Source organism: Dendropsophus ebraccatus, chromosome 11 (assembly GCF_027789765.1).
Source record: "Dendropsophus ebraccatus isolate aDenEbr1 chromosome 11, aDenEbr1.pat, whole genome shotgun sequence".
NCBI lineage: Eukaryota > Metazoa > Chordata > Amphibia > Anura > Hylidae > Dendropsophus > Dendropsophus ebraccatus.
Window position 1 is genome coordinate 84,189,958 of NC_091464.1, and position 13,383 is coordinate 84,203,340.

The following is a 13,383-nucleotide window of genomic DNA, read 5'->3' on the forward strand; positions in this document are numbered from 1 at the left end:
GACACTGTTTGACTTGTAATTCTGAATGGATTATTTATGTACTGTGGTGCCCTTGCCCCCTTGTGTATGTTGGGGAGACTACATATGATGCCAGAACTCGCTTAACACAGCATAGATACACCATACGCAAAGAACGTCTAGATCTTCCTGTGCCTAAACACTTTTCTGAAGCACACCATCATGAACATGACCTTAAATGCATGATTATTGACCACATACCACCTCCACCCAGAGGTGGCGACAGACATGCCCTTTTGAAAAAACGTGAATTACAATGGATTTTCCGTTTGAACACATTGAGACCGTGTGGACTCAATGTTGATTATAAGGTCTTACCAAGATATTGCCACGTGTGATGAGTTATTGTGGTGAGAATTGTCTTACTTTATCCTGAAAATATTTGCGTTCTTCCTCTGCTCCATGTATACGATTGAACACACTGTTTTTTGAACATTTGTATGAATATTATTATACTTATTTTTCTTTTTTCTCCTTTGTTATCAGATCTAATTCAAGCTATTTGTGGAGCTACATGATGAACTACGTTTCGCCACCTGGACAACCTCTACTTTTTTCATGAGCCGCCTTGATTTGGAATGATTCACTGATTCATCTACATGCATTCTAATTTTAATGTTTAATTTTTTCTAGTTTATTTTTTATTTTTTATTTATTATTTAATATTATATTCTTTTTATTTTTTATTCTTTATTTTGTTATATATATATTTTTTATTTATTAATTTTTTTATTTATTATTTATTAGTTGTATTTCCTATATATTTTTTTATGATTTCATTTTATTATTTCATCTATATGTCCATCCATTCTATATGGGTCCGCCATGGCCCTAGTCCAGCACCTGTGAGATTATATAGTGGTGCCCCCACGGGGTTGGTGTAGCTCTAGCCTACTGGCTCGTGATCCGGGCCAATGCGACTGGAGCAATGCCTGATGACCAGAGGGTACGTGTTCCGTATCTATCTTGGACTCCCTGTGTTAATTGGTGTGCACCGCACAGTTTCATATAGTTATATATTATCATCGCTCAGTATTCTTTTACAATGTGGTGCTGTGACATAATAGTTCTCATTTGGTTTATTTGTTTCTATTTTTTTATTGTTATTTCATAGTTATCATTATATTCATTTTATGGTTTCTTATATAATTTATTTAATGCATGACGTGTTTGATCATGTGACATTCCCCCGTCATCTCGCGAGATTTGTTAAGTCTCACGCACGCGCAGTTCTACTGACACGCACTCAGTTGCGTCCATATTGTGAATCTGCGTTCCATCGGAAGGATTTCCCACGGAGGTGTGCTCATTCTCATCACATGACTTTTCTTTTCTTGTTCATTGGTTGGCGTCCGGCGCTCATCAGGTGCTCCTATTGTTATCCGTATGATTGCTATTTAACTTATTATCTTAGATTCACGTATTTATGTACATTTTTTTGTCACTGGTCTTATGGGACTATATGTCCCTCTTAATTTGGGTTCACTTCATTATTTTTATTCACGTATTTTTGCTTCACATGTGTATTTTAACACTTAATTACTTGATCACTGTGTTATTCATGCTGTGCATATATACCTTGTGCATTCACTGTGTGTTCACTCTGGCTTGAAAAAAGTCCATATTGTTTGGACAGAAACGTCGCTATTTTTCTATGAGCAAATAAACACTTGATTCACTTCATCTACGGACGTGCTGCTTCAATTTTTGGACTGTATATTCGCATACCTTGGATCAGGTATTGGGAAGCAGGCACCCTCTCTGCTAATTTAGCTGTTGTGCTGCAGATTTTTTGTTGATATAGATAGATAGATAGATAGATAGATAGATAGATAGATAGGAGATAGATAGATAGATAGATAGATAGATAGATAGATAGATAGATAGGAGATAGATAGGAGATAGATAGATAGGAGATAGATAGATGATAGATAGATAGATAGATAGATAGATAGATAGATAGATAGATAGATAGATAGGAGATAGATAGATAGATAGATAGATAGATAGGAGATAGATAGATAGATAGATAGGAGATAGATAGATAGGAGATAGATAGATAGATAGATAGATAGGAGATAGATAGATAGATAGATAGATAGGAGATAGATAGATAGGAGATAGATAGATAGATAGATAGGAGATAGATAGATGATAGATAGATAGATAGATAGATAGATAGATAGATAGATAGATAGGAGATAGATAGATAGATAGATAGATAGATAGGAGATAGATAGATAGGAGATAGATAGATAGATAGATAGGAGATAGATAGAAGATAGATAGATAGATAGATAGATAGATAGATAGATGATAGATAGATAGGAGATAGATAGAAGATAGATAGATAGATAGATAGGAGATAGATAGATAGATAGATAGATAGGAGATAGATAGATAGATGATAGATAGATAGATAGATAGATAGGAGCAGGGGCGTAACTAAAGGCTGATGGGTCCTGGTGCAAAATTTTAGCTTGGGGCCAGGGCCGTATTTGTCACTAGGCACCCGTGGTCCGGTGCCTCGGGCGGCGCCCTGGGGGGGGCGGCACCCGCAGGGAACACTTTTTTTATTATAAAAAAAAAAACAAAAAAAAAACGTCCGTAGGCACCGGCCCACGGGTGCCTAGTCCGCGCCGGGGGGGGGGGGGGGGGGGGGGGGGGGGGGGGGGGGGGGGGGGGGGGGGGGGGGGGGGGGGGGGGTTGGGGGTGCGGGGGGGGGAGGTGTGATGGAGCGGCCGGGAGCAGGCTGGTGGGCAGGCTGGTTCCCTCCCCCCATGCAGCGCCGAGGTCCGGGGTGCGATGCAGGGGGTGAGCTTCCGGCACACACATTCTGACAGAGGCCGGAAGCTCACAGCTGCAGCCCCGCGGTCCCGGATCTTCTCTCCTGCTCGGCGGCGCTCACGTGATGTGACGTCATCGCCTAGCAGGAGAGAAGATCCAGGAACGCGGGGCTGCAGCTGTGAGCTTCCGGCCTCTGTCAGACTGTGTGTGCCGGAAGCTCACCCCCTGCATCGCACCCCGGACCCCGGTGCTGCATGGGGGGAGGGAACCAGCCTGCCCACCAGCCTGCTCCCGGCCGCTCCGTCTCCCCCCAGCCCCACAGCGTCTGCCCGCCCCCCCGGCCCCCCTGCATCCTCAGCTGCCCCCCAGCCTCTCCCCTGCCCCCCCCAGCCTCTCCCCTGCCCCCCCAGCCTCTCCCCTGCCCCCCCAGCCTCTCACCTGCCCCCCCAGCCTCTCCCCTGCCCCCCCAGCCTCTCACCTGCCCCCCCAGTCTCTCACCTGCCCCCCCAGCCTCTCACCTGCCCCCCCAGTCTCTCACCTGCCCCTCAGCCTCTCACCTGCCCCCCAGCCTCTCACCTGCCCCCCCAGTCTCTCACCTGCCCCTCAGCCTCTCACCTGCCCCCCAGCCTCTCACCTGCCCCACAGCCTCTCCCCTGCCCCCCCCAGCCTCTCACCTGCCCCCCCAGTCTCTCACCTGCCCCTCAGCCTCTCACCTGCCCCCCAGCCTCTCACCTGCCCCTCAGCCTCTCACCTGCCCCCCAGCCTCTCACCTGCCCCCCAGCCTCTCACCTGCCCCTCAGCCTCTCACCTGCCCCTCAGCCTCTCCCCTGCCCCCCAGCCTCTCACCTGCCCCTCAGCCTCTCCCCTGCCCCCCAGCCTCTCCCCTGCTCCCCCCAGCCTCTCCCCTGCTCCCCCCAGCCTCTCCACCTAACCATCAGCCTCTCCCCCCAAACCTCAGCCTCTCCCACTGCCCCCCAGCCTCTCCCCCTAACCCTCAGCCTCTCCCACTGCCCCCCAGCCTCTCCCCCTAACCCTCAGCCTCTCCCCTGCCCCCCAGCCTCTCCCCCTAACCCTCAGCCTCTCCCCTGCCCCCCAGCCTCTCCCCTGCCCCCCCCCCCAGCCTCTCCACCTAACCCCTTAGCCTCTCCACCTAACCCTCAGCCTCTCCCCTGCCCCCCAGCCTCTCCCCTGCCCCCCCCCAGCCTCTCCCCTGCCCCCAGCCTTTCCCCTGCCCCCCCCAGACTCTCCCCCTAACCCTCAGCCTCTCCCCTGGTCCCCAGCCTCTCCCCCCTGCATTCTCAGCCTCTTCCCTGACCCCAGCCTCTCTCCCCTGGTCCCCAACCTCTCCCCCCTGCATTCTCAGCCTCTCCCCTGCCCCCCCAGCCTCTCACCTGCCCCTCAGCCTCTCACCTGCCCCTCAGCCTCTCACCTGCCCCCCAGCCTCTCACCTGCCCCTCAGCCTCTCACCTGCCCCCCAGCCTCTCACCTGCCCCTCAGCCTCTCCCCTGCCCCCCAGCCTCTCCCCTGCTCCCCCCAGCCTCTCCACCTAACCATCAGCCTCTCCCCCCAAACCTCAGCCTCTCCCACTGCCCCCCAGCCTCTCTCCCTAACCCTCAGCCTCTCCCCTGCCCCCCAGCCTCTCCCCTGCCCCCCCCCAGCCTCTCCACCTAACCCCTTAGCCTCTCCACCTAACCCTCAGCCTCTCCCCTGCCCCCCAGCCTCTCCCCTGCCCCCCCCCCAGCCTCTCCCCTGCCCCCCAGCCTTTCCGCTAACCCCCCCCCAGACTCTCCCCCTAACCCTCAGCCTCTCCCCTGGTCCCCAGCCTCTCCCCCCTGCATTCTCAGCCTCTTCCCTGACCCCAGCCTCTCTCCCCTGGTCCCCAACCTCGCCCCCCTGCATTCTCAGCCTCTCCCCTGCCCCCAGCCTCTCTCCCCTGCATTCTCAGCTGCTCCCCAGCCTCCCAGCCCCTCCCCCTGACCCACAGCTTCTCCCTCTGACCCCCAGCCTCTCCCCCTGAATCCCAGCTTCTTCCCTGCCCCCCTACCGCTCCCCCTGACCCCCAGCCTCTCCCCCTGAGCCCCAGCCCCCCCTGAACCCCAGCTTCTCCCCTGCCACCCTAGCTGCCCCTCCCTGCTGGTCCCCTGCCCCCCAGCTGCTCTTCCTTTCCCCCAGCTGCTCTCCCTTTCCCCCAGCTGCCTCCCTTCCCCAGTTACCCCCAGTTGCCTCCCTTCCTCAGTCCCCCCCAGCTGCCTCCCTTGCCCTGTCACCCCCAGCTGCCCCCCTTCCCCAGTCCCCCTGTCGCCCCAGCTGCCTCCCTTTCCCAGTCACCCCCAGCTGCCTCCCTTTCCCAGCCCCCCCCAGCTGCCTCCCTTTCCCAGTCACCCCCAGCTGCCCCTGCAGACAAGTTGTGGTCGGAGAAGTCTTCATGATGCTGCGCCAGATGGAGAAGAAAGCAAAAAGTTAGCGACGGCAATCGGAGAAGACGTCACCTGTGAGTCATTAGTAACTGCACTGTAATCACTTCTATAGTGTGCAGAGCCTGTGCACCATTGGGGTCTATAAGGGTCAGTTTATTGTTTGCGGTAGTGTACTGACACAGCCCCAGGGTCACTACAGTACACTAGTGCAAACTTTTTAACTAGGACCCAACTACAACAGCTGCAGGCACTACAACTCCCAGCATATCCTGAGGGCTGCAGACTGTCAGTACATGCTGGGAGTTGTAGTGCCTGCAGCTGCTGTAGTTGAGTCCTATACACTGGATTCTTTGTGGGAGATCAGAATACATAGATCTGTGGGGGATCAGTGTAGGGAAGTGACCCCAGAACATCACTAATAGGGGATAGAACAAAAACATCTCCCCCTATCCCTATTAGTGCTGTTCTGGGGTCATGTCCCTGCACTGAGCCCTCACAGATCTATGTATTCTGATCTCCCACAACGCCTCCAGGACCCAACTACAACAGCTGCAGGCACTACAACTCCCAGAACAGTCTGCAGCCCTCAGGATATGCTGGGAGTTGTAGTGCCTGCAGCTGCTGTAGTTGGGTCTTAGGTGCATCATACACTGGATGCTTTGTGGCATATAAGAATACATAGATCTGTGGAGGCTCAGTGCAGGGAAGTGACCCCAGAACATCACTAATAGGGATAGGGGGAGATGTTTTTGTTCTATCCCCTATTAGTGATGTTCTGGGGTCACTTCCCTGCACTGAGCCCCCACAGATCTCTTTATTCTTATATGCCACAAAGCATTCAGTGTATAGGACCCAACTACAACAGCTGCAGGCACTACAACTCCCAGCATGTACTGACAGTCTGCAGCCCTCAGGATATGCTGGGAGTTGTAGTACAGTGTAGACAGATGTATTACTGGACCTTCAGGGCTGATGGTTGTCACCCACAGATTGCAGCTACCAGGAGTCTCTGCACACAGTGATTTATTACAGGGTTGTCCTCTCAGAGACTACAACTCCCAGCATACCCTGAGAGCTGTATAAATGTAGGGATTTGTCACAGATACAGATGAATTCAGGAAAGGAGCGGGGTCAGCATGTCGTGTCTCACTGGTTGTATATTGGTGGCTCCAGGTACCCCAGTCCAACACTGGACAGAACCAGTCCCCCGGCCTCCTTCCTTCCTCCATCACGTCTGTTTGATGAGAACAGCGGGCATCAAGCAGAGCGGCACCCAAGTGCCAGGGTATATACCATGCATGTAAATCAACGGCGCGGCCGGGGGGGTGGGGTGAGGGGGGGCGCCTCTGCGTGCAAAGTGCCTAGGGCAGCATGAACTCTAAATACAGGCCTGCTTGGGGCCCCCCCATCTCACCCGATCAGGCAAAGTCCTATCTAACGTTATATCCAATTACTCTAATGTGCCACCATGTTCTAATGCCCTGCCATTGCCTCCACCTCATGTACTGCATTACTGCCCCCTATAATTAATGGACTGTACTGTGTCATTGTCTAATCATTGTATTCCAATCTTTGACTCTCCAGCTGAAAAACTACAACTCCCATCATAAACTGCCAGTTGGATATGATGGGGGTTGTAGTGCTGCAACCTGAAGAGCCACATGCTGCAAAACTCCCATAATAAACTATCAGCAGGCACGATGAAGTTTGAACTTCTGCAACCTGGAGAAGTCACCTGATGTCACCTGCAGTCCTATGTAACACCACAGATAACACAGTGATATCCCTCTGAGTACAGATAATGTAGTAGTAACCTGCAGTCCTATGTAACAGCACAGATAACACAGTAGTATCTCTTAGTACAGATAATGTAGTAGTCACCTGCAGTCCTATGTAACAGCACAGATAAGACAGTGATATCTCTGAGTACAGATAATGTAGATGTCACCTGCAGTCCTATGTAACACCACAGATAACACAGTACAGATAATGTAGATATAGACCCCTGTGTAGCCCCCCCATAGTATAGACCCCCTGTGTAGCCCCCCCATAGTATAGACCCCCTGTGTAGCCCCCCCCCCATAGTATAGACCCCCTGTGTAGCCCCCCACAGTATAGACCCCCTGTGTAGCCCGCCCCCCACAGTATAGACCCCCTGTGTAGCCCCCCACAGTATAGATCCCCTGTGTAGCCCCCCACAGTATAGACCCCCTGTGTAGCCCCCAACAGTATAGACCCCCTGTGTAGATCCCCCACAGTACAGACCCCCTGTGTAACCCCCTCATAGTATAGACCCCCTGTGTAGCCCCCTCCCATAGTATAGACCACTTGTGCAGCCCCCCTCATAGTATAGACCCCCTGTGCAACCCCCCATAGTATAGACCCCCTGTGCAGCCCCCCTCATAGTATAGACCCCCTGTGCAGCCCCCCTCATAGTATAGACCCTTTGTGCAGACCCCCCCTCATAGTATAGACCCCCTGTGCAGCCCCCCTCATAGTATAGACCCCCTGTGCAGCCCCCCTCATAGTATAGACTCCCTGTGCAGCCCCCCCTCATTGTATAGACCCCCTGTGCAGCCCCCCTCATAGTATAGACCCCCTGTGCAGCCCCTCTCATAGTATAGACTCCCTGTGCAGCCCCCCCTCATTGTATAGACCCCCTGTGCAGCCCCCCTCATAGTATAGACCCCCTGTGCAGCCCCCCTCATAGTATAGACCCCCTGTGCAGACCCCCCCTCATAGTATAGACCCCCTGTGCAGCCCCCCTCATAGTATAGACCCCCTGTGCAGACCCCCCTCATAGTATAGACCCCCTGTGCAGACCCCCCCATTGTATAGACCCCCTGTGCAGCCCCCCCATTGTATAGACCCCCTGTGCAGCCCCCCCTCATAGTAAAAACCCCTTGTGCAGCCCCCCACATCGCAACATTTATGTAAAAAATGAAAAAAATAAATAAAAATAAACTCACCTCACCTGGATCCTTGATCTCCCTCAGGCCTGGCAGCTTCTCTTCAGTTCAGTGAGCCTCTGGGATGCCGGCCCTGGCTGGAAGCTCACTGATGCACGATCGCGGGGCCCGGATTTCTCCTCTCTACTGCACGGCGGCTGACATGTGACGTGATGACGTCACATGTCAGCTGACGAGGAGGAGCGAGGAGAAGTCCGGGCGCCGCGGTCCTGCATCAGTGAGCTTCCAGCCAGGGCCGGCATCCCAGAGGTTCACTGAACATAAAGAGGTCCGGCGGCCGCGGCCATTTAACTGCACGGGGGGGACCAGACCAAAAAGCGTAGCAATTTATTGTTCAAAAACTCAGAACATTCAAAAGGTGCAGCACAGCATAGTGCTATAGTGCTATGCTGTGCTGCACCTTTTGAATGTTCTGAGTTTTTGAACAATAAATTGCTGCACTTTTTTCACGCTACTGGTGTGCCGTAGATCATCGTTTATTATATTGACTGAAGTTTGTGGTCAGTACTAAAGGCCCTATTCCACGGAACGAATGTCGTTCGTATTCGGACGATATCGGCCGCTACGAACGATAATCGTCCCGTGGAATAGAGTGCAACGATCAGCTGACATCGTTCATGTCGGCTGATCGTTGCAGTCGCTTGTTTTTCAACATGTTGAAATACAAGCGACTGATACTGCAACAATCTGCTGCTGTCGCTCCGTTGAATAGGAGCATCAGCAGCAGACGCTGCGGTATCCTATGGACTGCCCGGACGATCAGCGATCCTCCGAGCAGCCCCCCCGCAGCTCCCTGCCGCCCCTCCCGCACTCACCCGCTCGCTGCAGACGCGCTGAATAGCGGCGGCAGCGAGCGGGGAACGAGGAGCAAACGAGCGCTGAGAGCGCTCGTTTGCTCCTCTTAACGACCGGTGGAATAGGGGCATTAGGGCCCATTTACACAGAAAGATTATCTGACAGATTATCTGCCAAAGATTTGAAGCCAAAGCCAGGAACAGACTATGAACAGGGCCGTATTTGCCACTAGGCACCCGTGGTCCGGCGCCCGCAGGGAACACTTTTTTTATTATTTAAAAAAAAAGAAAAAAACCTCCGTAGGCATCGGCCCACGGGTGCCTAATCCGTGCCGGGGGGGGGGGGGGGGGGGTGGGGGGGGGGGGGAGGGGTAACGGAGCGACCGGGAGCAGGAGCAGGATGGGCAGGCAGGCTGGTTCCCTCCCCCCATGCAGCGCCGAGGTCCGGGGTGCGAGCCAGGGTGTGAGCTTCCGGCACAAACAGTCTGACAGAGGCCGGAAGCTCACAGCTGCAGCCCCGCGGTCCCGGATCTTCTCTCCTGCTCGGCGGCGCTCACGTGATGTGACGTCTCCCCTGCCCCCCCAGCCTCTCCCCCTACCCCCCAGCCTCTCCCCTGCCCCCCCCCAGCCTCTCCCCCTACCCCCCAGCCTCTCCCCTGCCCCCCCCCAGCCTCTCCCCCTACCCTCAGCCTCTCCCCTGCCCCCCCCAGCCTCTCCTCCTACTCCCCAGCCTCTCCTCCTACTCCCCAGCCTCTCCCCCCTACCCCCCAACCTCTCCCCCTACCCCCCCAGCCTGCCCCCCAGCCTCTCCCCCTGCCCCCCAGCCTCTCCACCTAACCCCCAGCCTCTCCCCCTACCCCCAGCCTCTCCCCCTGCCCCCCAGCCTCTCCACCTAACCCCCAGCCTCTCCCCCGACCCCCAGCCTCTCCCCTGACCCCCAGCCTCTCCCCCTGACCCCCAGCCTCTCCCCCTACCCCCCAGCCTCTCCCCCTACCCCCCAGCCTCTCCCCTGACCCCCAGCCTCTGCCCCCCCAGCCTCTCCCCCTGCCCCCCCCAGCCTCTCCCCGTACCCCCAGCCTCTCCCCCTACCCCCCAGCCTCTCCCCCGACCCCCAGCCTCTCCCCCTGCCCCCCCCCTGCCCCCCCCAGCCTCTCCCCGTACCCCCAGCCTCTCCCCCTACCCCCCCAGCCTCTTCCCCTGCCCCCCCAGCCTCTCCCCATACCCCCCCAGCCTCTCCCCCTGCCCACAGCCTTTCCCCCTTCCCCCAGCCTCTCCCCTGCCCCCCAGCCTCTCCCCTGCCCCCTACCGCTCCCCCTGACCCCCAGCCTCTCCCCCTGAACCCCAGCTTCTCCCCTGAACCCCAGCTTCTCCCCTGCCACCCTAGCTGCCCCTCCCTGCTGCTCCCCTGCCCCCCAGCTGCTCTCCCTTTCCCCCAGCTGCTCTCCCTGGCTCCCCAGCTGCCTCCCTTCCCCAGTCACCCCCCCAGCTGCCTCTCCTTCCCCAGTCACCCCCAGCTGCCTCCCTTCCCCAGTCACCCCCAGCTGCCCGCCTGCAGACGAGTTGTGGTCGGAGAAGTCTTCATGATGCTGCACCAGATGGAGAAGAAAGCAAAAAGTTAGCGACGGCAATTCGGCAAGACGTCACCTGTGAGTCATTAGTAACTGCACTGTAATTACTTCTATAGTGTGCAGAGCCTGTGTACCATTGGGGTCTCAATGGGTCAGTGTATTGTTTGCGGTAGTGTACTGACAGCCCTGTGGTCACTACAGTACACTAGCGCAAACTTTTAAACTAGGACCCAACTACAACAGCCGCAGGCACTACAACTTCCAGCATATCCGGAGGGCTGTAGACTGTCAGTAAATGCTGGGAGTTGTAGTGTCTGTAGCTGTTGTAGTTGGGTCCTAGGTGCATTATACACTAGGTGCTTTGTGGAAGATCAAAATACATAGATCTGTGGGGGCTCAGTGCAGGGAAGTGACCCCAGAACATCACTAATAGGGGATAGGGGGAGATGTTTTTGTTCTATCCCCTATTAGTGCTGTTCTGGGGTCACTTCCCTACACTGAGCCCCCACAGATCTATGTATTCTGATCTACCACAACGCCTCCAGGACCCAACTAAAACAGCTGCAGGCACTACAACTCCCAGAACAGTCTGCAGCCCTCAGGATATGCTGGGAGTTGTAGTGCCTGCAGCTGTTGTAGTTGGGTCCTAGGTGCATCATACTCTGGATGCTTTGTGGCATATAAGTATACATAGATCTGTGGGGGCTCAGTGTAGGGAAGTGACCCCAGGGGGACGTGGTGAGTAAGACTAGCTAGGTTTGGGAGCATTTTATTTTTTTAGCTCTTGGGGGGAATACCCCTTTAAGCCTATCTCACACATTTGTTATATGAACGACTGTTTACACTGAGCGATCTGCAAATTTTTTGCGACGTCTCCCGTCTTTCTAGCTGCTTCTGTTCCTGAGTTACAAGTTTTTCAGAAAGCCGATCTATATCCAACATGGCTCCAGCCAGAAAACTACATCTCCCATCATGCAATGCTTACGTCTGATTGGTCCATGATGTAGCAGAGCTGATATCCACAAGATATAAGAGTTGAGTGCGTTGCATAGCAGAGTTGAGTGCGTTGCATAGCAGAGTTGAGTGCGTTGGATAGCAGAGTTGAGTGCGTTGCATAGCAGATTTGAGAGTGTAACATAGCAGATTTGAGAGTGTAGCATAGCAGAGTTGAGTGTAGCATAGCAGAGTTGTGTGCGTTGCATAGCAGAGTTGAGTGCGTTGCATAGCAGAGTTGTGTGCGTTGAATAGCAGAGTTGTGTGCGGTGCATAGCAGAGTTGAGAGTGCAGCATAGAAGAGTTGAGAGTGTAGCATAGCAGAGTTGAGAGTGTTGCTTAGCAGAGTTGAGTTTTATTGAGTGAGGGAGGCCGCAGGTCAGCCGGTGAGCCGTGTGTGTGTGTGTGGGGGGGGGGGGGGGGGGGGGGGGTTGGGTGCCGTGGGTTGAGTTGCGAAGTTCAATGATCCTATATATCTATATGGAGGAGAGAGGGAGAGAGAGAGGAGGTGAAGATGGAGGAGAGAGGAGGTGATGGGGGAGATGGAGGTGGGAGGGAGAGAGGAGGTGAAGGTGGGAGGGAGAGAGGAGGTGAAGGTGGGGGGGGAGAGATGTGAAGGGGGGGAAAGATGTGAAGGGGGGGAGAAAGATGTGAAGGTGGGGGGGAGAGATGTGAAGGTGGGGGGGAGAGATGTGAAGGGTGGGGAGAGATGTGAAGGGGGGAGAAAGATGTGAAGTGGGGGAGAGATGTGAAGGGGGGGAGAGATGTGAAGGGGGGGGAGAGAGATGTGAAGGGGGGGAGAGAGATGTGAAGGGAGGGAGGAGGTGAAGGCTTGGGGGGTGAGACACAGTACAAACTCAGACCCCTGCCCCCCCCCCCCCCGTCTCAACCACGGCACCACCACCCCCGTTCTCACCCGCAGCACCTCGGCCCAAGCCCCCCCCCCCCCGTCTCACCCGAGGCTGGGAGCGGCGGTACCAACACCCCCGGCCCCCACACAGCTCAGTACAGCACCCGCCGCCGCCGGCTACTCTGCTTGGTTGCCAGGATGCGGGGGGTGCTATGTGGCACTCAGTAATCAATCCAACCCCCCCCCCCTCCGATACCAAATACATAACCCCACCCTCCGATACCAAATACATCAAACCACCCCCCCCTCCGATACCAAATACATCCCCCCCTCATCAGATCTGCAGCGCTGGGCCGTCTCTCAGCTTCCATCACAGCAGCAGCTCACAGCGTTCTGTGCGGGACGGAGCATGGTGAGCTGCTGCTGCTGCTGTGATGGAAGCTGAGAGACGGCCCGGCGCTGCAGATCTGATGAGGGGGTGTTGTACTGAGCTGTGTGGGGTCCGGGGGTGTTGGTACCGCCGCTGCCTGCCAGCTGTGCCACAGGTGAGACGGGGGGAGGTTCGTGGCCGAGGTGCTGCTGGTGGGAACGGGGGTGGTGGTGCCGCGGGTGAGACTGGGGGGGGGGGGGGTCTTGGGCCGAGGTGCTGAGGGTGAGAATGGGGGGAACACAGGTGACCTGGGGGAAGGCAGTCGGGAGGCAGCAGCAGCTGTCAGTGTCCTCCCTCACTTCAATAGGCAGGGTTAGAAGCCAGCCCATTGAAGAGAGGGAGGACAAGTGATGCCGTCTCGGAGGGTGCGGGCCAGGAGCAGGGAGTGTGTCGGGTTGGACTGAGAGCTGATGATTCTATGCAATCCGTGGGGGTGGATGCATCTAGATAACAGCAAAACTGTGCAGAATCCATAATAACTTTATATTGGAAAGATGGAAAGCTACCGGTGGGCAACGTATTAATGCAAAAATAATTTGGGGGGGGAATACCCCTTT